General features: G+C 39.3%; 7 non-coding genes across 7 annotated transcripts; 5 read left to right on the top strand and 2 right to left on the bottom strand.

Annotated features, from left to right (window-relative positions):
* Window positions 1-3,433: 3,433 nt before the first annotated feature.
* Window positions 3,434-3,539, top strand: TRNAL-CAA (transfer RNA leucine (anticodon CAA)). The gene is made up of 2 exons: window positions 3,434-3,471; window positions 3,494-3,539. It is a non-coding gene; the product is annotated as a tRNA-Leu (tRNA).
* A 1,968-nt stretch (window positions 3,540-5,507) lies between these two features.
* On the bottom strand, window positions 5,508-5,615 carry TRNAL-CAA (transfer RNA leucine (anticodon CAA)). Its single transcript has 2 exons — window positions 5,578-5,615; window positions 5,508-5,553 (listed from the first exon to the last, which is right to left on the bottom strand). It is a non-coding gene; the product is annotated as a tRNA-Leu (tRNA).
* A 3,102-nt stretch (window positions 5,616-8,717) lies between these two features.
* TRNAM-CAU (transfer RNA methionine (anticodon CAU)) lies at window positions 8,718-8,789 on the top strand. The gene has a single exon. It is a non-coding gene; the product is annotated as a tRNA-Met (tRNA).
* A 1,549-nt stretch (window positions 8,790-10,338) lies between these two features.
* TRNAK-UUU (transfer RNA lysine (anticodon UUU)) lies at window positions 10,339-10,411 on the top strand. The gene has a single exon. It is a non-coding gene; the product is annotated as a tRNA-Lys (tRNA).
* Window positions 10,412-11,901: 1,490 nt separating this feature from the next.
* Window positions 11,902-11,973, top strand: TRNAD-GUC (transfer RNA aspartic acid (anticodon GUC)). Its single transcript has one exon. It is a non-coding gene; the product is annotated as a tRNA-Asp (tRNA).
* A 1,669-nt stretch (window positions 11,974-13,642) lies between these two features.
* TRNAK-UUU (transfer RNA lysine (anticodon UUU)) lies at window positions 13,643-13,715 on the bottom strand. Its single transcript has one exon. It is a non-coding gene; the product is annotated as a tRNA-Lys (tRNA).
* Window positions 13,716-19,904: 6,189 nt separating this feature from the next.
* Window positions 19,905-20,011, top strand: TRNAL-CAA (transfer RNA leucine (anticodon CAA)). The gene is made up of 2 exons: window positions 19,905-19,942; window positions 19,966-20,011. It is a non-coding gene; the product is annotated as a tRNA-Leu (tRNA).
* Window positions 20,012-26,906: the final 6,895 nt, after the last annotated feature.

Consider the following 26,906-nt stretch of genomic DNA (forward strand, 5'->3'; position numbering starts at 1 on the left):
CTCCACAATCCTAAACTTGCCTGTCCAGGAGGGCCTCTCTGCTGAAGCTTCTCCTCATCACCTGAGTATCAAAGAAGAAAGGGATGTGGTCTCAAGAAAGATCAGAAACTCCCAGAAAGTCTGTGATTTGCAGTTTTCACAGATGTCATCCTGTATTTAGGTATAGTATTAACCTCTGATTTTCTTGCACCTAAAGAAATGTATAACCTCAGTGAAATATGGTGAGACAGGCAACAGGAAGAAACTGTCTTCAGGACTTTTCAGTAACAGTCATCTCAAGGTCTTTCCAGTTTCTGTCTGCTGTCCAGCCCCAAAGTCACATGCTATAGAGTTTGTTCCCATTTTTAGGTAACAAAATTTGCATTATCCACTACTCCTCATGAATTTACTGTCTCTCAGTCCCAAGTTCACCCTTTTTGCCTGCTTTGTGGAAATGGTATGAATCATTTAAATAATTTTCTTTTAATTGGCACCGAAGCTCTGCACTAGAGAATAGTGGAGAATCATTGCAGGAGGAAAGGAGATTTGCATCCTGGTTCCCATGCATTACTTGGCCTGCTGCTTCCCCAGGACCTACCTCCTACACAGGCATGGCTTCCACCTGCTTCAGGCTCCAGCAGCCAGCAGCAGCCACCAACTTCTCCCCGCAGGCATCCCCCTTGAGTGTTTTCTAGTGGAGAACTCTCAGTGAGAGACCTCTCTAGGAAGAATTTTCCAAGAAGCACTGGAAGTACGATCTTCAGCAAGTTCCAGAAGACCGATTTCAAGCAAGTTCTGCTGGCACAACCCCACAGAAATTTCTTTGCTCTTCAGTGAATCATGCCCAAGCCTTCCCCACCAAGGTCTGGCTCTTAGCTAGGGGTAGGATGAAGTATAGAGGGCTCTTCCTTCTGTGCTTTATCTCAGTCATGGGTGAGGGGCACTTCCTAAGGTGCTTTAGCAATCCTAAGGGTAGTGATTTGCTATTCTTATATTTGTCAGTATTCTCTTTACTTTTTACTCATCAATTCCTTGCTTCTCCAACCCCATCTTTAGTTAACAATTCCATATATTACACTTTCCCTATTCATTATAAGCAATATACTTTCTGGGGATATAATGTACAACTTGACAACTGTAGTTAACAATACTGTATTGTATATTTTAAAGTTACTAAGAGAGTAGATCTTAAAAGTTCTCATCACAAGGAAAAACAATTTGTAACTTTGTGAGGTGATAGATGTTAATTAAACTAATTATGGTAATCATTTTGCAGTATATACATATATCAAACCATTATGTTGTATGCCTTAAACTTATATAGTATTATATGTCAAATATATCTCAATTAAACTGGAAAAATAAATAAACAACTTTTCCTGTCATTATTGGTTCTTCTCTCCTGATTGGACCAAGACTGATTCATACCTAACTATTGCTACATAACAAATCATAATAAAACTTAATGGCTTAATTTAACACCTATAATTTATTTGGGTTCTATAGATTTATTGGTTCTCACAGAGTTTGGACAGGGCACAGTGGGGACAGCTTGTCTCTGCTCCATGATTTCTGGAAACTCAAGTGGAAGACTATAAGACCAGTGGGAGGAAATCATCTGAAGAATAGGTTACTCAATTGTTTGGCAGTTGTTGCTGGCTGTGGGCTGGGGTCCTCAGGTATTTTCCATGTGGTGTCTCCCTGTAGCTTAGTTTGGGCTTCCTTACAGTATGGTGGTTGGGTTCTGAGGACAAATGTCTTCAGAGAAAAGTATTGAAAGTTTCTATCACCTTTTACAACCTAGCTTTGGAAAGTCATATAGCATCCCTTCCATAGCAGGCACAGGTCTATCCAGATTCAAGGGGAGGGAGCATAGACTCCCACCTCCAGAAGGAATGTCTCAAAATTGCATTAAAAGAAAAATACATGACATAAGATATATTGGCATGGCCGTTCTTAGAAAATACAATCTATGACAGGTTTTTTTTCTTAATGTCTTAATTCTAACCACTTAGATGCCTCTATTTCCTTAGGTTTCATTTATCCAATGTTCCCTGGACTTATAAAAAAATTTTGAGACATTAAAATAAGTTTGCATTAATATTAAACAGGTGTCTAGGGAACATATTACCCAGAGGTTCATGAAATATTGACTGTGCTGGGCCCTGCAAGAATTGGTATATTAAAGAAAATTGAATTATGGCATATTTCAGTTGTGATTTCTTGCTTACATTACATTTTCATAATATCCATTTTCAAGTACCCCAAATATTTTAAATCTATTTTCAGAGGTTTTCATTTCTACAAAAAGTACATAAATAGACTTCAAAGGTGTATAGAAATATACCTATGCTTCAAGCTATAGAAAACACGCAAAAATTCAACATATGTATATGTTAAAATACACATTCAATATTGCATACTTTGTAAACATATTATTAGTATAGAGAAAAAATGATCACAATAAAAAGAGTAAAATCTACAAACAATAACATTATTTTTAAGAGATGCTCTCCATTTGCATTAGGGTAATTGATGAGAAAATTACAAATTTAAAAGTGATAATTCTCTTATTTAAGTGTCCTATAGATTTGGACCTTCACAGCCTAACTATAGAAACTTGGTGATACTCCAAGTTATTGGAGGTTTTAATTTCTTCTCTCCTTTAATCCCAAAGTAATCATTGCAACAAAAGCATTTTATTTTTTTCCCCTTTGTCTATTTCATTTTCCATCACTTAAACATATTTTTCACTCATATAAATGGAAACATTATGTTTCAGAATTGCTGCGGTCACCCCAGAGGGGTAATATTTCCTGGGAAGCCTCTGAGAGCTCTAGAGAGAAGAAAGGCAAGTTTATTACTGAAGAGCACAGGCGACCCTGCAGGGCAGAAAACAGTGACGGGTGGAATGAATGATTTAAGTACGGCTTCAGGCGATGAAATCGGAGTCTAGATGGGTTGAGAACAAGGGGAATGACCCTCTCTCGTCCAGAGCAGTGGGGTTGACCATTTATTCACTTAAAGTTTCCACCGATCCCGAGGCAGCACCGAACTGGATCTGCTTAATGAAGGTTTGAATCACAAAGAAAACAGTGACCCTGGGGTCCAGGTCGCAGGTGGGGTTCCAGGCCATAGGAAGAAATGTGTGTGAGGCCGGGTCCCTCTTCTGGCGGGCGGGGGGCGGAAGGCCGGGGACTGGACCGGGAGCTCTGGTTGGTAGGGGTGGGGCGGAACAGTGTCTCTCAACACCCTACCACCCTGTCTCCAGGGCGAAAAGAATTATTCAGGTCTGCGTTAACGCTCGCATTCTGCTACCTTTCTGTTTCTCAGTCTCTGAACTCACGACTCCCACCCAGTTCGACAAATTTCAGAAACTTTTCTTCTGGAACGCAGTTATACGCCAGCCCCTCAGAGTCTACAGTAAAACACTTTCAAACGATAAGGCCAACGTGTCAGGATGGCCGAGTGGTCTAAGGCGCCAGACTCAAGCTTCGCTTCCCGCCTTTGGGGCTTCTGGTCTCCGAATGGAGGCGTGGGTTCGAATCCCACTTCTGACACATCTTCATTTTGTTCTTACGATGTTCAGATATTTCCGGGCCCTGACCGATATTCGAAAGTGAGAATTCCCCGGTCAAAGAATCCTGGAATACTTTCAGAATCATGTGAAGGTAACCTTCAGTACTGCCTTCTGAGATCCCCTCCTCCTAGAAAAAAAGTATCATAACAACTTGTGGTCTTTTCCTTAGTGAGTCAACTGATAAGTCATCCACATTTGGATGTTGGGTGTTTATTGTGGAGAAAATAAATGAAATCCTCACAGCTTTACTGCACACGGGAAAGAATCTGTTACAAAGCTCTCACGAAGTATTTCCTTTTCATCTTCTTATGTCATCTCTAAAATCTAAGAGGGTAAGTTCTTTAAGACTATGACACTGCTGAAAATATTTTTAGGTTATCAAAAGGAAATGCTCATACTGTTAAAACTGAGTAAAATTGAGCTCCCTTTGAGATTTCTTTTCAAAATGATTTGATTTAGATATCTTTTCTTTATTTTTATTAAGGTAAAAAAAATGCCTTCTGTGAAGAGCTACATAAGCTAGGTAAGATGTTGGTCTTAAAGTTAAGACTTTCAGCTTTTGCAGCTTTGACATTAAATGAATTTTTCTTCCCGTATAGCTTTTAAATCATTACACAGCAATCTTCCTCCTAGGAATGTACCTCAGTGAGATTCCAGCTCAACTCCATGGTTGGCCTTGTCTAAGTGTAGGATTTTGCAGTACCACATTATTATAGGTAAGCTAGATATCCACCAGGCATACTTCAGTGGCCACCCATGAATTTCATACTATGTAGCAGCTGCACATAGGAGCAGATGTGAATGTAGCAAGACAATAGATTTTTCAAACTGTGTTGAGTAAAATAAAAAAATATCAGGATTAACAGTGCCAATGGAAATCACACAAATCAACAGCACTTTTTTTGAGGGTAATTTCTTTTCTAAAGAACATTAAATCCTTCAGAGAGGATCTATATGTTTTGGGGAGAAGAAAGAGATAGATACAGGTTGTGACAAAGAAAAAGTGTTTCTGAAACAAAAAAGAAAAAGTGTTTCTGAAACAAAGTATGCATGGACCAATAACCAAAATGAGCCCGGAACTACTGAGGGTGATTAATTATCCTTTTGAACCCAAAATCACTTTCCCATCATTAAATTTCACTTTTTTCACTCTCACCTCTGCAGATTCCTAAACATCCACCACTCTTTCCTGTCCTGCATTTCCCCTGAAATTATGAAATTCCAAATTATTTTTCTCCCTTCTCCATTTTCATCTTCTTCCAACCATTGTTTCAGATTGAGACTGTTTATTTTCCTGTAACTGGTTTTATCTTGTGTCCCAATACATTCCTAGTATATTTTGAGCTAAATGGGGAAATCTAAAAAATAAAATAAAATAGAAATCATTTAAAAATGTTTTCTTCCCTTTATAAATTATCCAACACCTGGGCAGGATGTTGAGTACTAAGCTCTGAGGATCCTTCTTCTAGCCAGGAAACTGTTACAGAGCTTGATTTGTAAAAACTTAGGAAATGATGGTCTGAGAGTTTGCCACTTTCCCCAATGTATGACACATTCTTACTTAACCTTGGAGATGGTAACATAGGTACTGTGATGCTATCTTTTAATCAAAAGGCAAACCAGAAACTGTGTACTTACTCTTTTGGATATCTTTCTCAATAATATGAAAATACAAAGGCTACAAACTGATTCCAGTGGGGTTTATTAGTATTATTATTATTGCTTCCATTTTGTTTCTTTCAGTTCCTCCATGTGGGGAAAAGCAGTGAATTTTCCAGTAACTTTCCCACTGGAAAAAACTAGGATTGTGTGGGAGACCTGGGTGGAGTTGCTGGTGGGGACTGTCTTTAGAGGTAGAAAGAAACCAACTACAGAATAAGGGAGGATACTCAAGGTGGAAAGGCAAGAGTGAGATGAAAGGCACGTGTGCCAAGAACAAAACTAAGTCTGTCAGAAGTGGGATTCGAACCCACGCCTCCATTCGGAGACCAGAAGCCCCAAGAGAGGGAAGATGGAATCTTGAGTCTGGCGCCTTAGACCACTCGGCCATCCTGACATGACACTGATATAATCTCAGTAGTAACAACTCAGTCAATGACTGAAGCCTGTTCTGAGAGGAAGAGGAACAAGTTATTTCTAGAAATTACAGGAGTAAACCAAGAATTATCTGCAAAGCCAAAAGACAAGAGAGGAGTAATTTTATGGTGAAGAGGTGTGCTGGGAGACAGAGTTGATGCTGCTTTGAAGACTGGGAGCCCACCTCATGTACCCTGAGTCTTTTTCTCCCACTCCATCCCTGCTGACCGTGAGTTACACATTACACGAGCAACCTTAAGAAACAGAGGATTTAGGATACAGATTTTATCAGCATGTGTTGCAGCTATTGTCTTTCAGGAGCTTTGCCCAGTGCTCACAGTATCTCACAGTATTTTATCTTAAGTTTTATTAATGGGGACTGGGCCTGTGTGTGAGACTTCAGGTCCCTATATAATAATATTTTCAGCATCGTCACAGTTCCTGCAAGGTCCACTGCTTTCTCCCCTCTCCTCTCTTCCCTTTCCCTCTGTTGCTATTTTTCTCTCGCTCTAACTTATCTTCCCCTTTGCATTCTTTCAGTCTGTGCTTAAAGAAGGGATATGAAGTGAAGAGGCAGGACGTGGTTTATTATAAGACTCATAAAAAGAGAAACATAGAGCACGGAAGACTAGAATAAGGTCTTGGTCTTGGTATAAAGTCTCTACTGAGTTTTTAAAAATGTTGTTGCTGTTGTGGTTAAAAATCCCTCCTGCTTTGGTTAAGGTGAGAGGTATTCATCCAATGTTTTCTTTCTATTCTGTCTGATAATAGTTTTTAGTTAGTCTTCCAAATTAACAGCCTTCAGAAATTTTTCATTGCCTGCAGAAGACAACTCAAACACATATGCATAAGCCAGCAAACAGCTATTTAAAGATCCATTTTGTGTGCACATCGATCAGAAGTGAGTTGTTTCTTTTGCTCTGTTTTTGGTCTTCATGTAGAGAATCTGAAATACTTTTTTAAAGGCAATGCGGATTAGGAGAAAACATGAGGATCTTGAATCAGGTGTGTATGTTTGAATTCAAGCTTCATCATTTACAAAAGTGTGATGTGTTGATATTTTATAATATTTTGACCATCTGTGAACATTTCTTTCATCTGTAAATTTAGAGGGCAATCCCTACCTCAAGATTGTTGAGAGTTTAAAAAAACTTATGTAGGTGCTTTCCCTAGCAAACCATGTGACAAGTAGCAGTCACTCAAAAGACCATTCACTTTCATGTTTCTATTTGTAACCTCTGGCATTTAGACAGTTTTGCAACAAACCAAATTCCCAACAAACCAAATTTGCCTTTTCTGAACTGTGGTGTCCCAATTTCCAAACACTTAGAAAATATGCTGAGTCCTCCTTTTCTGCCAATTAATGATCTTTCAAACTTAACAGCTTCCCCTTCCTCTTAGCCAAATCCTCTGTCATTTAGCTCTTGACATCCTAGTCATGACTTCTTTCTCCCTCTTTTAAACTCTCCAAACATATTGCTGTTATTAATCAGATAAAAAGCTGAAAACTCAACTTCCAAACAAATACAAGATGAACATAGTCCCATTCCTTGAGTGTGGAATTATGTGTGATATTTTTAATGAAAAGATCTTGATTTTAATATAGTCTCAGTTGTCAATCTTTGTCTTTATAGTTGGATTTTTCTGTTTTATTTCAAAGTTCTTTTATACCTTTGGTTCCTAAATATATTATTCATTGGTATCCTTTAAATGTTTATATTTTGTCTCCTCCCTGGAATAAAATTCACTTCATGGTCAATTCAGTACAATTCGGTTCAGATGACTACAAAAAAAAAAAAAAGTCTGCATTGAGCTTCTGAAGAGTTTTATAGAGGGCCACCAACACCACCAAGGCCCGGACCCCAATAGTACCTCATTGAATTTACAAACTTTCCTTCTAAGGTCTTCCTGGGAGAACACTCAGGACTAAAAGTTTTTGGCTTACAAGACCTTGGGCCAATGATGCTCTTTTTGAAGGTGATAATTTTATTCTGTTAATGTAGTTGGGGAGGTTACTGGGAATGAAAATATCGGAGGAAGTGATGATTCCATGGTTTCTGTTTTAAGAAAGAGGTTAAGACAAAGTTTGCGGCTAGTGTAGCAGAGAGGGGGAAAAAAAGGTAAGATCAGAGCCCTGCAGAATTCAGAGGGGATATGAGAAGGAAAGAACAGCTCAGAATAGGATTGATCAATCATCTTCTGAGGTAGACTTGTGCAGCAAAAATCACACTTCTTGATTTTGAATGGTGCTGGCTAGGTTCATCTCAAGAAACTCGAGTTCTCTCTGCCTTTGGAAAATGATGATTCCTGGTTCCTAAGGTGTTTGGAGCATTGACAATCTATTTTCATAAAAATCCACTTAAATGTTTCATCTCTCCAGTAAACAACACTTTCAATGTCCAAGACTTCAAAAAGAGAGAGGGAGAGCAGTACAAATCATACAAAAGAATGTGGCATATAACCATGAAAATGAAAGGAGAGGAATCTGGTTTTGAATAAACAGGTAACAGGTGTTGTCTGCTGAAGTGTGAACAAAGAATCCAGCTATGGTAGATCACCGTGGGCTTCATATCTCCCTTAACTCTTCAAGTGACAATTCTCAAAAGTATTTGCTTTTCCTTCTCTTTCCCCAAGTCTTCAGGTTTTCCAGGCGGCGCGACCGTGCAGTGCCCCTGCCCTGTCCCTGGCCTTGCCATTGACGTGGAGGAGCTAAGGAGTTCCAACTTCAGAGTCCGGGAGTGAGCAGCGGGAGGCTTGGGAGGGCGGGTGCGGGACGGGAGAAATCTGAGTTTTAATTCATCCCTAGAAATCGGTGTAGGAGAAGCTAAGGGGTGGAATACCAAGTTCCTGAGAAAGGATTTCAGAGCTTCAGTTTCCTTAAGTAAATTGCAAAAGTGCAGACGCCTTAGAGATTTGCGTGCACGTGGCAATTTTGAGAAGGCGATGAGGGGCAGACTCAGAATGAAAGACGTAAGTTAGAGGAAGTGAGTGGGAAAAGGGAAGCAAGAGGAATTGATAGACACGGGTGTCTACCAATCTTTATACAAATTAATGAGATTCAAGAAAACATCAGAGAACTAAGAGCAGAGTGGCGCAGCGGAAGCGTGCTGGGCCCATAACCCAGAGGTCGATGGATCGAAACCATCCTCTGCTAGTATCATATTTTCCTTCCACAAGCACGACACCAACACTCGTTATTCTCTTCCTCAAATTCCAAGATTTCCACAAGAATACTATGCAGAGGCAACTAAATTAAAATACTCATGACCGTGACACAATTGGTTTGCCTTTCTTGTTTTCTTTGATCTTGATGAAAATTGGCCTCAATCAAATATGTCGTTTTAAAGCTCACAATATATTGGGAAACAATGCAACATCTTAATTATCATCTATATGCAGTGGCTCTACCACTGCTTTTTTGCTTATACAGACATGCTTACCAGTCTTGAAGAGCAGGACACTATGGTCCTTCCCCATCTTCCCGGCTTGCCTTTTGTCTGTAGAGAAACTTTAGCCAAACAATAAATTTAATCGAGAGAAGTGAGCAAATGCAGAAGCAAAGGAAAACAGTCAAGCAGGAAAAAATAATAATAATTTAGCAATTAAGCAAAGTGAGGAAGCTGAGTCATATCCTTTGATATGTAGGTACTGAAATCCCCATCAGGTAGAAGTTAACTGCATGTTGACCAGACTGTAGCGATGACAGAAGCTTCCACAATTCTGAGAACTGGCCTCAAAGAAACGGGAACAAACTGACCTTGGCACTAAAGATTGGCTGTACTCAATCAAGATGATGCTGATCAGACCACTGAATGACCGAGTTCAAGATGGCTGTCAGAGCTGACAGCGCTGTTTCTGCATATAGCCCCCTCCCTCCACCTATCCATCCCTGAAATGCCCCTTTAAAAGCTCTTGCCCACTGAGTGTCAGTGGGGGAAGTTGGCCTTTGGACACAAGTCCACCTTGGGTTATCGGCCTACAGAATAAAGCAAGCTTTCCTTTCCACCAACTTTACCTATAGAGTATTGGTTTTAGAGCTGCGAGCAGTTGAATCCCACTTTCCTAATAGTCTCATGAACAAATGAAGACCTGCCCTTACAGAGGCAGGGGATACAGTTTCAACTGCCTGATCCTTCTTGTCTTTATAAGTAGAATGGAGCTCAAGATAAAACATGGAGTTGAAAGGTAAAAAAACAAACAAACAAACATGGAGTTGAAAAGTAGAATAGGAAGGGACAAATGCGGACTTTCCAAATTGGCAAATGGGAGGTTGGAAAGATGCAGGAGAGAGTGGAGGGGAAAGAAGACTGGGGAGAGTGAAGAAAAAGCGTGTGCTGAAAGTGAGATGTATGAATATTTAGAATAAGTGGGTTTTCTGGGAGTTCCTTTCCTGGATGGAAGCACCACTTCAAAGTGGGTGCCAATTTTGTTTCTTGCTCTGGCATGAAAATTCCAGGAAACCCCAACTCTGAAAGAAAACACTGGAGAAAACAATGGGGAATGACCCTCCTCCTCCTTGTATCACAATCTTCATTCCTTACCCAATCTTTGATTTTCCTGAAGTTCTTCCCACTTACTGAAGTCATTGGTGAAACAGAATCAAAGCCCCCTGAAAGACCCAAGTAATTTCAAAAACTATGACTATTACTAGAATCCCTCCGGTGTTCTTATTTTATATAATGAGGTAGATAGCCTGTCAGAGGGCCTGGATAGCTCAGTCGGTAGAGCATCAGACTTTTAATCTGAGGGTCCAGGGTTCAAGTCCCTGTTCAGGCGCTAAGGCCTTATTTTGTTTTCAGTATTTACCTAAAAACTACTTAGATAACAGCCCATTTAAGAATGCCTCTGAAAGTGAGGGTCTTAACAGCCAAATCAAGCAAAGTCACTCCCCCAAAATAGTTTACCGTTTAGTTTTTCATCAATTTTGCTTTCCTAATATTAACAAAAACACTTTCCCAAGTTTCTAAGAGGAATCAAAAAAGGGCATCATTTAAAAGTAATACACTTGTGACAGATTTATTAAGAAGTAAGCCATTTAAAAGGCCCCTGAAAATGATTCATTAACCTGGGAGTGGAAGGGAACAATTTGGGTGGACTCGATGTGATGGTAGTAGGAGGTGGGACCTTTGAGAAATGATTGGGTCATGAGTTAATTTCTCATGAATAGAAATAGTGCCCTTTCAAAGGAGACCCCAGGGAATTCTCTGTCCCTTCTGCCATGTGAGGCAACAGTGAGAAGACAACAGTCTATAAACCAGGAAGCTCTCACCCAACAAAGAACCTGAACCATGAATATTTATCTTTGAGGTGTTTGATGCCTGTGTTTGTCTAGAGATTCTCTTTTTCTTTTGACTGAACAACAAAAACCTCCCTTCCATCTCACCCATAAGCAGTTTTAATCAGTACATTTACACCTTTTAAGGTATACTTTGGTGCAGTTAACTATATTTATGCACATAACACCTCATCTTTCATCCTTAATTTTAGTGGGTTAAATATTGTTAGGCAGGAATTTGTGTCTACCTAGAACTTCTGAATGTGATCTTGCTTGGAAACAGGTTTTTGCAGATGTAATTAGTTACATTAAGATGAGATCATTCATACTGGATTAGGGTAGAGCCTAAACCCTACCACTGGTAGGTATCCTTACAAGGCAGAACTCTAGGAGGCAGACAGAATGAAAGTCATATGTGGACAGAGGCAAAGACTGGAATCATACAGCCACAGTAAAAAAATATAAAGGATTTTGGGGATCCACCAGATGCTAGGAAGAAGCAAGAAAGGAGAGTCCTTCAGCAAGCCTTCAAAGAGAGAATGGCCCTGCCAATATCTTAATTCTGTTGTCCTAGTCTTCAGAACACAAAGACAGTAATAGCACACTAACATGAGATAAAGTTCCAGGGGAAAGTGATTCCTTGGGGGTGAATCTAAAATAATGAATAAACTTGAAGAAAGGAAGTCGTTTTGAATGGAGGGAGGTTTTTGGTTTGTTTGTTTAAGTTTAATGCCTTCCTTGATATTAATGAACATTTCTTTGCTATTAGTGATAAAACTATAGCAATGTTGCCATTGATTGTGAGGCTGTCATTTTTAGATTTAGATAACAGGAATCCCTTTTGATGGACTGTTATTGTAAAGGTTCTTAACTGTATTCTTATCATAAAGATCCGTGAAATTCCCAGGAAATGACTGCCCAAAAAGAGCTCAGGGCACAACGTGTGAATGTCTCTTTAACTCAGATTCTTTTAAAAACCATTGCCGGATATTCCTCGTTAGTATAGTGGTGAGTATCCCCGCCTGTCACGCGGGAGACCGGGGTTCGATTCCCCGACGGGGAGGTTAAAGTGCTGTCTTTTTCAGCCCGGCCTGTAACAAAGGAAATCTTTCTGCTCTCTCTTTTTGTTATTCTAAGTTGAATTCTCCCGTGTTGACTTATTAGTGTGTTCACCGAGCAAGCAACTGCCTTCTGATGGAAACCCACGGTTGCCTTCTCTCTGAGAGAAGTCAAATAACAGCGCGAGGGTTCAAAGTGTGCCCATTTGATTCGAAATATTCCAAGATCTTGCAATAGGAATTTTCATTTGTCAAGTGAGGTGATGGAGATGTTGCTTGTACAGGAACCGCCCTTAGAAAAGTCTCAATGGTTCCCAAATTTTGGTGCACATTAGAATAACCTTTTTGTTCAGTCGCTAAGCCATGTCCTACTCTTAGCGACCTCAAGTACTGCTGCACACTAGGCATCCCTGTCCTTCACTATCTCCCGGAGTTTGCTCAAACTCATGTTCATTGACTCTGTGATGCCATTTAACCATCTCGTCCTCTGCTGCTTTCTTCTTTTCCCTTCAATCTTTCCCAGCTTCAGGGTCTTTTCCAATGAGATCGCTCTTCGCATCAGGCGACCAAAATATTGAAACTTCAGCTTCAGCATCAGTCTTTTTAATGAATATTCAGGGTTTATTTCCTTTAGGATGGATCGATTGGATCTCCTTGGCACTCTCAAGAGTCTTCTGCAACACGGCAACTGGAAAGCATCAGTTCTTCGGTGTTCAGCCTTTTTTTATGGTCCAACTTTCAAATCCCTACTTGACTACTGGAAAAAAAAAAACCCTAACTTTGGCCATACAGACCTATGTCGGCAAAGTGAAAATTCCTGATGGAGGGGTGGCAACCCATACTAATTAAATTAGAATGTCCGGAGGTAAGAGCCAGGCTTCAGGTATTTAAAATTCTCACCATGTAATTTCAATATGCCTTAAAATTTCGGAGCAGCTGGCCATTTCTCTCTCGTTAGTTACTCTGACAATATTACTAACGTATTCAAATTATTATTGTATTTAATATAAAATGTAAACTATTTGTAAAGCATTAAAAAAAAATCCCACTAGCGATCTAACATAGATCATATTGTTACTACACATTATGCAGCAACAACAAAAGTAACTTAGTGTTCCTCCTCCAAATCAGGTAGTCACCACAATGTGAGTGCCAAAGTGTGTGGTGGGGATAGTATAATTTCAATTCATGTAAAACTATGGACATTTGCACTGACACCTTCCATAGCTCTAATTTGCCAAAGTACTTTAATTTTTATATGTAAAAAGGAAAACGTATAACGGTGAAAAAAAAAAGACTGATGAAGTTATTAGATGCTAGCTAACATAAGTTGTAGAGTACACCTAAATATGTATTGTACAATGTGCTGGTTTTGTATATACTTGGATGTTTTAAAATTTAGACATATACAGCTTACTAAAATGTTTAAAATTTCAAAGTCTAGTGATTCTACATTTACTAATATACTTTTGAACTTTTTAATTTGGAAATAATTTCAAATATAAAAGAGGTTACAAAAATAAAAATTTTACAAGGAACACTTTATATCCAGATCCACCTTTCCTTCACATTTTACCCTATGTCTTTATTATTTTCTTCTATATCATAGTTTTCTAAGTCATTTAAATATATTACATAAACCTCAATGTGTGCTTCCTTAAAAAGACAAACTAGCGCCTGAACAGGGACTTGAACCCTGGACCCTCAGATTAAAAGTCTGATGCTCTACCGACTGAGCTTTCCAGGCCCTGATTTTGGGGGTTGAGTTGTCCTATAAATAACTAAATCTCATTAGCAATTTCGATCTCCAGGAAGAACTGGAATAATACATAACTTTGGAAACAACCCGGGTATTTCAAAAGTATGGCTCGACCACTTGAGTCATTTACTCACCAAACAGACCTCTGCACTGTACATTCTTTAAGTACATTTTTAATTGTTGGGAAAATGAAGATTATTCCTAGAGTCAGTTACTGCCAAAGAGGATTCACCAATCTCAGTTGAAGGAAATTGTATTTACTTCTCAGATAAGTTTAAAAAGACGATGCACAAGGCTCCCTCACCAACCTGTGAGGGAACCTGGAAGAGATTTTTTTTTTTTTTGTAAGGAACAACTAAAGTAACTGAGGAGAATCTTCCAAAGAATGAAGAGATGGTCAAAGAAGATGAGGTTTCTAAACTTGACATAATGCAGAGGCATCAAATCTGGTTGTACCCTTTGGTGTTTCCCCCCTCAGTTTCAGAAATGAAATGTCTGGGAAGAAATCCAAGGCTTCCTCTAATTTTTTCCTCCACATTTTATCTAGCAGCCCAACTCCTCCAAAGACAGGATAGGCTTGACAGTTAAGGAAATAGTACTCCTGGTTCATTCAGTATTCATTGGTTCATGAGACAGTTTTTGAGCACCTGTAGAGAGATCACAGGAGCAAAATCCCAAAGCACAGGTGCAGAAAATGAAGATAGAAAGCACTTAGTTCCATGAGGACTGCCAAATTCAGGACTATGAATTTTTGAGTCAATAATCCTTAAATTATTTAAGGTATTATTTACTGTTTTTTCTCTGTGTGAAGCCAAGTGCAATCCTGACCAAACATGAAGAAAATAAAGACTCATATATTACCCATAATACTAACCATTATGAAATCATGTGCAAATGCCATTTTATTGTATAAGTTACACAGAGAACTTCAGAAGTTAAATATGTAACAGATACATGCCTGGAGAAAATATTTAGATATTACTAAATGTGGATCAGAGGTCATTTTGACTTGACCTAAAAAACAAACCATCCCTTCTGCAGTATTTTTTCCCCTGATGTCCAAGATATGTTTAAAATAAACATCCTTATTCTACCTCTGAGCTTTTAGGTACTTTTTCTGACTCTCAAGGTCATTGATAAGATAAAAATCAGAGGTGGAAAAAAAGATAGGATGAGAGCTTGGATGAGGCCTAGGGATGAAGGAATGAGTGGGAAGGGATGATAATTTTGATTTGGGAAAGGATGGAGACATGAATTTGAATAAGCTCAGGGAGCTGGTGATGGACAGGGATGCCTGGCGTGCTGCAGCGTATGGGGTCGCATAGAGTCAGACACGACTGAGCAACTGAACTGAACTAGAGACAGGTTAAGTAGGGAGATTATATGTTGCACAATTTCTCTGCAGCTTTATATGTTTCTTTGCCTTTATTCAAAAACATCTGACTTTATCCTATTTTGTAAACTTTGCCCTTGTTATCCTATTTTGTAAACTTTGCCCTTGCTATTCCCTCTGCCTGGAAATATCTACCCCAGATATTCACATGACTCAATGCTTTTATTCTTCCAGGTCTTTGTTCAAATGCCACCCAAACCTTCAATAATAACAGTATTTCAGTCAGTTCAATTGATCAGTCATGTCTGACTCTTTGCGACCCCAGGGACTGCAGTATGACAGGCTTCCCTGTCCATCACTAACTCCCGGAGCTTACTCAAACTCACGTCCATTGAGTCGGTGATGCCATCCAACCATCTCATCCTCTACCATCCCCTTCTCCTCCACCTTCAATCTTTCCCAGGATCAGGGTCTCTCCAAATGAGTTAGTTATTTGCACCAGGTGGCCAAAGTATTGGAGTTCCAGCTTCAGCATCAGTCTTTCCAATGAATATTCAGAACTGATTTCCTTTAGGATGGACTGGTTGGATCTCCTTGCAGTCCAAGGGACTCTCAAGAGTCTTCTCCAACACCACAGTTCAAAAGCATCAATTCTTCGGCACTCAGCTTTCTTTATAGTCCAGCTCTCACATCCATACATGACTACTGGGAAAACCATAGTCTTGGCTAGACGGACCTTTGTTGGCAAACTAATGTCTCTGCTTTTTAATGTCTCTGCTGTCTAGGTTGGTCATAACTTTTCTTCCAAGGAGTAAGTGTCTTTTAATTTCATGGCTTCAGTCACCATCTGCAGTGATTTTGGAGCCCCCCAAAATAAAGTCTGCCACTGTTTCCCCATTTATTCACCATGAAGTGATGGAACCAGATGCCATGATCTTAGTTTTCTGAATGCTATGCTTTAAGCCAACTTTTCACTCTCCTCTTCCACTTTCATCAAGAGGCTCTTTAGCTCTTCTTCACATTCTGCTATAAGGGTGGTATCATCTGCATATCCGAGGTTATTGATATTTCTGCTGGCAATCTTGATTCCAGATTGTGCTTCATCCAGCCCAGCATTTCTCATGATGTACTCTGCATATAAGTTAAATAAGCAGGGTGACAATATACAGCCTTGACGTACTCCTTTTCCAATTTGGAATCAGTCTGTTGTTCCTTGTCCAGTTCTGTTGCTCCTTGACCTGCATACAGATTTCTCAGGAGGCAGGTCAGGTGGTCTGGTATTCCCATCTCTTTCAGAATTTTCCACAATTTGTTGTGATCCACACAGTCAAAAGCTTCGGCATAGTCAATAAAGCAAAAGTAGAGTTTTTTTTTTAACTCTCTTGTTTTTTTGATGATCCAACAGATGTTGGCAATTTGATCTCTGGTTCCTCTGCCTTTTCTAAATCCAACTTGAACATCTGGAAGTTCATGGTTCATGTACCATTGAAGTCTGGCTTGGAGAATTTTGAGCTTTACTTTGCTAGCGTGTGAGATGAGTGCAATTGTGCGGTAGTTTGAGCATTCTTTGGCATTGCCTTTCTTGGGATTGGAATGAAAACTGACCTTTTCCAGTCCTGTGGCCCCTGCTGAGTTTTCCAGATTTGCTGGCATATTGAGTGCAGCACTTTCACGACATCATCTTTTAGGATTTGAAATAGCTCAACTGGAATTCCATCACCTCCTCTAGCTTTGTTTGTAGTGATGCTTCCTAAGGCCCACTTGACTTCACATTCCAGGATGTCTGGCTCTAGATGAGTGATCACACTATTGTGATTATCTGGATCCTGAAAATCTTTTTTTGTATAGCTCTTCTGTGTATTCTTGCCACCTCTTCTTAATGTCTTCTGCTTCTATTAGGTCCATACCATTTCTCTCCTTTATTGTGCCCATCTTTGTATGAAATGTTCCCTTGGTATCTCTAATTTTCTTGAAGAGATCTCTAGTCCCTCCCATTCATTGTTGAAATCTCCCTTACATCCCATATCTCTTCTTTGCTTACTGTTTCATTATGGCTTTTACCACCATCTAGCTCTCTGCATGTATATATTATGAGACAGAGAAAAGCAACCCTGGACATCCAGGAACTGAGCTGGCATTTACAGCTATGTCTTAATGTTTTCTTGTTTAATATAAACAATTTTCCAGAACATCAATATCAGACAAGACTTCTCTAATAGAAGAAACAGGATAACTCTATGATCATGTCTGAACATAAACACAAGAACATTGTCCAAGTCAGAGAATACCAAACATTTCCCTCTCCCACATCATACAAATGACTACGGTTTCTTTACTAATTTCAGCTCTATTTTTAGTTTGCCCTACTTTTAGGTAAGATTAAGATATCCAACCACAGAATTACCTCCCACCTCCTGACAGTATATAAACCAATGCAAAGTTATACTGTCTTAAAACTGCCCCCAAATCACCTAACAAAAGTGGTCACCTAAAAAAAGATCACAACAAACTGTGGAAAATTCTTAAAGAGATAGGAATACCATACAATCTTACCTGCCTCCTGAGAAATCTTACATGCAGGTCAAGAAGCAACACTTAGAACCGGACATGGAACAACAGACTGGTTCTAAATTGGGAAAGAAATACAATCAAGGTTGTATATTGTCACCCTGCTTATTTAACTTATATGCAGAATACATCATGCAAAATGCCAGGTTGGATGAAGCACAGGCTGGAATCAAGACTGCCGGGAAAAATATCAATAATCTCAGATATGCAGATGACACCACCCTTATGGCAGAAATCGAAGAGGAACTGAGGAGCCTCTTGATGAAAGTGAAAGAGGAGACTGAAAAAGCTGACTTAAAACTCAGCATTCAACAAACTACAATCATGGCATCTGGTCCCATCACTTCATGGCAAATAGGTAGGGAAACAATGGAAACTTTCTTTTCTTGGGCTCCAAAATCACTGCAGATGGTGACTGCAGCCATGAAATTAAAAGATGCTTGCTCCTTGGAAGAAAAACTGTGACCAACCTAGGCAATATTTTTAAAAGCAGAGACATTACTTTGCCAACAAAGGTCTGTCTGGTCAAAGCTATGGTTTTTCCTGTAGTCATGTATGGGTGTAAGAGTTGGGCTATAAAGAAAGTTGAGCACCGAAGAATTAATGCTTTTGAACTGTAGTGTTGGAGAAGACTCTTGAGAGTTCCTTGGACTGAAAGATCAAACCAGTCAATTCTAAGGGAAATCAATCCTGAATATTCATTGGAAGAACTAATGCTAAAGCTGAAGCCTCAATATTTTGGCTACCTGATGTGAAGAACTAACTCATTATAAAAGACTCTGATGCTGAGAAAGATTGAAGGTAGGAGGAGAAGATGATGACAGAGGATGAGATGACTGGATGGCATCATCGACTCAATAGACATGAGTTTGAGCAAGCTCCCGGAGTTGGTGATGGACAGGGAAGCCTGACATGCTGCAATCCATGGGGTCACAAAGAAACATGACTGAGTTGCTAAACTGAGCTGAAAAAAGGTTACAAAGTCCACTTCTTATAATCACTTCTTTCTAACACTCTTACTGAGACACTCCACTGTTGTCCTGATGTACATTCTCTCTTGCTGCAACAGTTAGCAAAACCAACTTTAGGAGTATGCTTTGGCAGTCACTAACTTCATGTATTGTCACCTCCCCCTACTCAGACCCAACCACAGAATCTGAGCATCCATTAAATAAATATTGTTAAATAAATAAATGAATAAATAGAATCACCTTTTTTTCATAAGAAAGTAAAAGTTCACATTCTTGGAAAATGGAGGTCAAGAAAGCAGTAAATAATATTTTAGGTTCTTAATTAGACAAAAATTGCAGACAAGTACAACAACAACACAAGTACAACCAACTCCCTTTCTACCATTGTCCATACACGAAGTAGCCTGCAATAACTGATTTACACTCGGTGTCTGCACTACTGGGAATCCTAATCATAGAAAATGGAAGCAAGGACAATATGAACTAGCTTGACTCAAAGTGGAAAATAAACAGTATATTAAAACCTGTCACCTTTACCACAGGGCCTGGAGGCTGGGGCGAGGGTGGAAAGAGAGACAAAGAGAAACTATTTGTTACTTGGTAACGGCCCTCAAGCATTTAAACTCCTACATCTATTATCCTGTGTCCTATATCTGCATCCCCTTTTCCTAGGCCATTGGGAAGAGATTAATGGGAGAAAAGAAAGGAGGGAGAAGGACGCTACTGAAGAAAAAAAGAGATTATGGGGAGATATGCCGCCTTGTACTCCTCGACGGGCGGTTCTGATGCTTAAGCAGGTTTATTGAAGGGGAGTTCTAGCCCTACTCACTGACTCTCTCCTTCCCTATGCTACTTTTTAATTTATCGTGGGAATGAAAAAGCCTGAACACTGCGGGAAGCAGACTTAAGCAGTCTTCAAAACCAGCGCTAATTCGGTTTTGGGCTTCCCTGGTACCTTAGTTAGTAACGAATCTGTCTGCAATGCACAGACCCCTTTTCTTTGATTTACGGAACTCCCACACTACGGGGACTGTTGGGCCATTGGGAGGCCGGCATCGCGGTGCGGGAGCTTAAAAGAGCGTGCGGGGGTGCTGCTTCTCAGTATCCCCTGGCTGGGCTCTCCAGCTGTTTTTGTGCCATCGCAACAGCCTCCAGCATCCATCCACCAAAACCTGGCTTTTTCGCCTCTTTCCTTTCGCAATCGTTTTCAGAGCTTGCGTTTCACCCTATACACTCTAGATATAATAGTAATCACATTGGTTGTTAACCACAGCGGCATGTTATACGTATTACAGCGACGAACATGTCAGGATGGCCGAGTGGTCTAAGGCGCCAGACTCAACTTCCTACTTCCCCTGCTTGGGGTTTCTGGTCTCCGGTTGGAGGCGTGGGTTCGAATCCCACTTCTGACATGGTGTTCTTTTGTTCTTATGCTCAAATCCTGCAATTTCTGTCTGTAAATCATAGCCACCTTCTTAGGCTGCATTGCCAAATCTTACCCATTATCACCGATATTTCACCCTTTCTTCAGTTCAATTCAGTCGCTCTGTTGGGTCCGACTCTTTGCGACTCCATGGACTACAGCACGCCAGGTTTCCCGGTCCATCACCAGCTCCCGAAGCTTGCTCAAATTCATGTCCATCGAGTCGGTGATGCCATCCAACCATCTCGTCCTCTGTCGTCCCCTTCTCCTCCTGCCTTCAGTCACCTTTCTTAGAGCAGTGCTGTTTAGATGTCTGCCTCTCATCACGCCTATCCTCCTTCCCTCTTTTCCTTTTCGTTCTTTTTCTTTTTCAATAAAAATTGCCTGTTTATGAGAATCTACATAGGAGAATAGTAATATATCAGTATTAAAATGCAGGTCTTAACATATATGTGAAGTGATGGTTATAAATTTCTGTACTCAAAAAAAAAAAAAAAAAAAATTCTGTACTCAGTATTTTAACTGTTCTGTGAAGGTTAAGTTTTGAATATTCTTCCACAGATCTCAGGCTTGTCCCTCCCTCTCTGTTGTCCTTACCTGACTCTCTTTTTTACTTCGTCTTACTCTTTCCTTTTTTTGCCTACGTTCTCCCATCACATGTTGCATTGCTAGCCGAAAGGTATCTGCTGTAAAGTGAAGAGGTTGGATATGATAGATATATTCTATGACATAAGACAAGAGAGTTGTGGGAGAGAGAAATAGAACAGTGGTTCTTAACCAGGATTGATTTTAAAAAGCAAGTTGTTTTTATAAAAATAAAGAAAGGGAACGGGAGAGAGAGGGGATGGAAGGAACTTGTCCAGGTCCCATTGCCCCTAAGTGTGGCTCGACCTACCAGATCCTAAATTATTTGTTAAATATATGTTCTGTTTTATTACTTTGATTTCTTTTGTAAATCTAGTAATTCACATGTTGGTTCTTCTTTGCTTTTCTTTTTATGTATCATTTTCTGCCTAACTTATTTGAAATTTTAGTTCTTTCCTTCTTTTCTACTATCCTCTATATTGTTTGCTGTTTTCCTCATTGTCAATTCTATTTTTGTACTCAAGGTGAGGCATTCTTCACCCTGCTCTGTGCTGATATAGGCCCTTGGAACTGGCCTGAATGGGTTTTCATGCTCACTGGTTTCCATGTGGGTTAGGTCAGTGGGAGTCCCAATAGGAGACAGGTAGATCTAGGAGGGTTACGCAGGTCAAGAAGCAACAGTTAGAACTGGACATGGAACAACAGACTGGTTCCAAATAGGAAAAGGAGTACATCAAAGCTGTATATTGTCACCCTGCTTATCTAACTTATATGCAGAGTACATCATGAGAAATGATGGGCTGGAAGAAGCACAAACTGGAATCAAGATTGCCGGGAGAAATATTAATAACCTCAGATATGCAGATGACACCACCCTTATTGCAGAAAGTGAAGAGGAACTAAAAAGCCTCTTGATGAAAATTAAAGAGAAGAGTGAAAAAGTTGGCTTTATTAAAGCTCAACATTCAGAAAACTAAGATCATGGCATCTAGTCTCATCACTTCATGGCAAATAGATGGGGAAACAACAGAAACAGTAAGGACTTTATTTGGGGGGGCTCCAAAATCACTGCAGATGGTGATTGCAGCCATGAAATTAAAAGACACTTACTCCTTGGAAGGAAAGTTATGACCTACCTAGATAGCATATTAAAAAGCAGAGACATTACCTTGCCAACAAAGGTCTGTCTAGTCAAGGCTATGGTTTTTCCAGTGGTCATGTATGGATTTGAGAGTTGGACTGTGAAGAAAGCTGAATGCCGAAGAATTGATGCTTTTGAACTGTGGTATTGGAGAAGACCTCTTGAGAGTCTCTTGGACTGCAAGGAGATCCAACCAGTCCATCCTAAAGGAGATCAGTCCTGGGTGTTCATTGGAAGGACTGATGTGGAAGCTGAAACTCCAATACTTTGGCCACCTTGTGCAAAGAATTGACTCATTGGAAAAGACTCTGATGCTGGGAGGGATTGGAGGCAGGAGGAGAAGGGGATGACAGAGGATGAGATGGTTGGATGGCATCACCGACTCGATGGACATGAGTTTGGGTAAGCTCTGGAAGTTGGTGATGGACAGGGAGGCCTGGCGTGCTGCGGTTCATGGGGTTGCAAAGAGTTGGACACAACTGAGCGACTGAACTGAACTGAGGAGGGCTAGCGGCAGGTATTAACTTCTTGTCTTTCTGCCTGCAGGTCACTTCAGAAGAGCTACATTCCTTGACTGGAGGCCATACCTCATTTAAAGCAGCCCTCACTACAAGGCTGTCTTCTGAGTTCCAGTTATTACACTCTCTTCATGCCTCTTCAGGTACAGAAGTAATAACAACCCTACTGCTGCTTGTCCTGGAGAATGACACTCTCCCTAGTGGTTTTTCTCTAGCTGTACACATTTTTTACTAGAAAGTTTATTGTGAAATATTTGTCTTCTGCCCCTTAATTCTTCAAATTATCTAGTCTGGATGCCACCAAAATTAACATTTTAACCATTTCATTCTTGGATTTGGAGACCTCTATTTTCCTAAATAATATGTATAACTGCTATTATTGATTAATTGATCTAGACATTATATACTTATTTTCCATCTGTTAAATAATTAACTGCTTTATGCCACTACCACCCACTATTTCTTATCCTTCGAAGATACTTAAGTTTTACCTCTTGTTTAATTCAGTGTTTATGTCATTTTTCTATGGAAGTATTATACACAGCATTGCTGTGAGCTATGATTCTGTTTTCATTCTTTACTGGATGCTTATAATTGCCTAAAAAAGCAAGCTTTAAAAAGACAATTTTTAATGTGACTAAGTCCCTTCATATGTATTGATAATTGCTAATTCTTCCTTAACTTCCAAATACCTTTCAGTGGAGCTTTCCATGAGATCAATCAGATAATATATCAGCTCAAATATATTTTCTTGAGGATATTTTTCCAGTTGACTTCTACATGCTTATAATCTGAATTGGTTGCTCTCTGGACCTACTACACAGCTGTCATCTGAATCTTCCCTTGCTCATCTGTTCATAATCTATTTTTTGTTCATTTATTTGCTCCACTGTTTCAGTGGAAAGTATTCTCAAGGTTTTTGGTTTTTAGGTTATAAAAATAACTCAGAGTCTGAGGTAATGGTGAGAAGAGCCCTCAGTATGCTTATATGTTAAGTTAGACTCTACCAACTTACACCAGTTGCCTTACATATATTCTTAGCATTTTTACCTTTCATTTTTGAATGCTAGTTGTATTTTTTTTCCAGTCCTGCCATCAGGATAAAGCCCTAACTGTCAGAGATCTGAGAGTTAGGTGAGGGAAAACAGCTCAGTCTTTAGCATTCCCTTACATCCAGATACAGAACAGATCCTCTCCTGTTCTCATTAAGGTACTCAGATCCTCATCTGTAATAGTCTAATCCCATTCTTTATTTTCTTAGAAGAATAAATCTCCAGATTTTTTCCTGGGTGGTAGAAGGGAAAATACTCAGTATAAGTGCAGAGAATTTAGGGCTCTAACTCTTTCTCAAATTTTAAACAATCTCCTTTTGGTTTCCCTTTAGCCTCCAGTACATAGTGCTCTCAGTTCCTGAGCTTTTTAAAGAAACTTTGGTATTAATCAGATTGTTTCTGTGAAGTCTGTTACTATTTGTCTACCTATTTTTCAGTTTTAGTGTTTCTTATCTTCCACTTCTTTTGTGTTCTTCTCATATTTGAGCTTAAAAAAATCTTTTTACTATAGTTATAGTGAGTTTTCAGGGGGCATACAATAAAAATTATAATTTCTGTCTCAACAATATCTTAATGTAATATGGATAAAAAATTTTATAGAAATTCCATGTAATTTCTAACCCACCTAAAAGTTTTAAGTTGAACCAAATCAAGCTAGCTTTAAGTCATTTCAAAATTTGATGGTTATTGGAAAGCATTTGTTGTTGTCAGTCTTTGAGTTGTGTCCAACTCTTTGTGACCCTGTAGACTGCCACACCAGGCTCCTCTGTCCTCCACTGTCTTTGGGAGTTTGCTCAAATTCATGTCCATTGAATTGGTGATACTATCTACTGCTGCCCCCTTCTTCTTTTGCCTTCAATCTTTCCTAGCATCAGGGTGTTTTCCAATGAGTTGGCTCTTTGCATCTTGTGGCCAAAGTATTGGAGTTTCATCTTCAACATCAGTCCTTCCAATGAATCCTCTGGGTGGATTTCCTCCAGGATTGACTTGTTAGATCTTGCAGTCCAAGGGACTCTCAAGAGTTTTCTCCAGCATCACAGTTTGAAAGCATCAGTTCTTCAGTGTTCAGCCTTCTTTATGATCCAGCTCTCACATTCATACACAACTACTGGAAAAACATAGCTTTGACAAGATGGACCTTTGTCAGCAAAGTGGTGCCTCTGCTATTTAATACCCTGTGTGTGTCATAGCTTTCCTTCCAAGGAGTAAGCATACTGACTTATAAGCATAGTCTTCAAACCACTACATATTTTTTCAAGTGATCTTACTTTACCAGTGGGCCCATGGCAAGGGGAGGTTTAAAAGAAAAGTATTCAATACACTATTTGTTGGTAAAACATTTCTGATGCAAATTTCCAAAGCACTGATAAAATGGACCCTAACTAAGAGAAACATCTGACAGCAGAAATAGACTCTCCTGGAATCCATACACTAGAGTTCCAATAGAGTGATTCAAAATTTGCTGAAATTAATAGAGACAAAGGAAATGAAACACAAAATTAAGAACTTTTGACTCATTAAAAAAAAAACACCAAAAACCTGACAATAGGAAAAGGAAACAGAAACTTTAAAACAAAATTTTTAAAAGTAACTTAAGAATAGTGGATGCATTTTAAAACAAATTAGCAAAAAGAAAATTAGTAAACTGGTAAGATGAAAATGGATGTGAGAGTTGGGCTATAAAGAAAGCTGAGCACCAAAGAATTGATGCTTTTGAACTGTGGTGTTGGAGAGGACTCTTAAGAGTTCCTTGAACTGCAGGGAGATCAAACCAATCAATCCTAAAGGAAATCAGTCCTGAATATTCATTGGAAAGACTGATGCTGAAGCTGAAACTCCAATAGTTTGGCCACCTTATGCAAAGAACTGACCCATTGGGAAAGACCCTAATGCTGGGAAAGATTGAAGTCAGGAGGAGAAGGGGACGACAGAGGACAAGATGGTTAGGTGGCATCACTGACTTGATGGACATGAGTTTGAGCAAGCTCTGGGAGTTGGTGATGGCTAGGGAAGCCTGGCATGCCACAGTCCATGGGGTCGCAAAGAGTTGGACATGACTGAGCGACTGAACTGAACTGAAGATGAACATATCCAGAATAAAAATGTTATAAAAGGAAAACACAATCAAGAAGTTGAGAAAGTATGACACATTGACTCTTAAAGCCAAGAAAGCAAGGAGAGAAAAGATTGATAAGAAGCAATATTTGAAAAAAATAATGATTGGAAATTGATCTGAACATTCAAAAAGCCCTACTATTCCAAACTAGAGAAATACAAAGAAGACCACATTTTGGCATATCTGGGAGCTAGCCTCCAAAATGTCCCTCCAGTGATCCCTGTGGGGATTTGATGCTTGGGGAATCAGTACAAATGATGCTTTCTGGCTATTACTGTTGTGGTGAGTAATAAACTGTCCTTTGTCTTTCATCCAGGAGTCTCATGTCTTCTGCCAATTATCTATGAAACTATAGTAGGCTAATTCTTAGCTTAGAGTAATTACCATTTCTTTTTAGTGGTTTGAATAATTAAGTTATAGTCTTAGCAAATTTGATGATTGTAATACAGTATTGTTGTCTAGATTGTTCATTTGTTTTTAAAAGAAAATTAAAATGGTCATTTCACTTTATATAGGCAACCAATTTTTTCTTTTTCTTTTTTTTTTTGTAGTGTCTTGACCATTTGGTTTATGGATGACAGACCAGAAAATAGAACTGAAGATAACCACTTTTTGGTTACCTCCATAGGTTTTTTTTTTTTTTTTTTGTCAGTGACAATCTATTATTCCAGATGGGGAATTGGGCAAAGCCATTTAAAATTTTTTATTAAACCTTTTATTAGGCAAAGCCATTTCCCTCCTCTTTAGTTCTTGTTCTCAAAGATTAATGTCCTCCTTTCTCTATCCTCCCTCCTTCTTTGTCAAGCAAATTTTAGTGACAACTTGTTTAGACATTTTTGATACTGTCCTTAAGTCTGTGCAGATCTTATATTCCCTTGGTATTCTGAATTATTATTAATTTTTCAGTAATTAGGGTCTGCACTTATGATCCTTCATCAAAGATTTTGTTCACATCCAAGACCAGAGCCAGTTTTAGTCTCCTTCCTTGTGACCAGGTGCTGAGTTAGCCATATTCACCCCTTAGCTTTCAAATACATAATTTTAACCTATTTAATTTTCAATGAATTCACATTGCTCTGAAGTAAAAATTCTTAGAAACAAAACACTGTTACCAGTTAGAAGGTAAGGTTTTAAGTGGGATTCTGCAAATAGAGTATACTAATGCTTTATGCATGTTAAGGAAAAAGAAACAGTTTCTCTCCAAGTGATAAGATGTTGTGGTGAAATTAGCCCAAGATTCCAGAGCCCAGGGCAACGGTGCCTTGTCCAAACTGAGGAGATGCTGACTAAACTTCTGCAGGACCCATCATTTGCCCTTTCTCAATTTCCCTCTAAATTCTACATGGTGCTACTCTTTTTCCAAGTGATTCCTAGCATGCTGTTCTTTTCCCAGTTTTCTGCCACAGCAAGTGTAGACATTGTATTGCCATCCAGGTATGGAAGCCAGGACCTTATAACTTCCTCAGCTGAGT

Source organism: Muntiacus reevesi, chromosome 20 (genome assembly GCF_963930625.1).
Source record: "Muntiacus reevesi chromosome 20, mMunRee1.1, whole genome shotgun sequence".
NCBI lineage: Eukaryota > Metazoa > Chordata > Mammalia > Artiodactyla > Cervidae > Muntiacus > Muntiacus reevesi.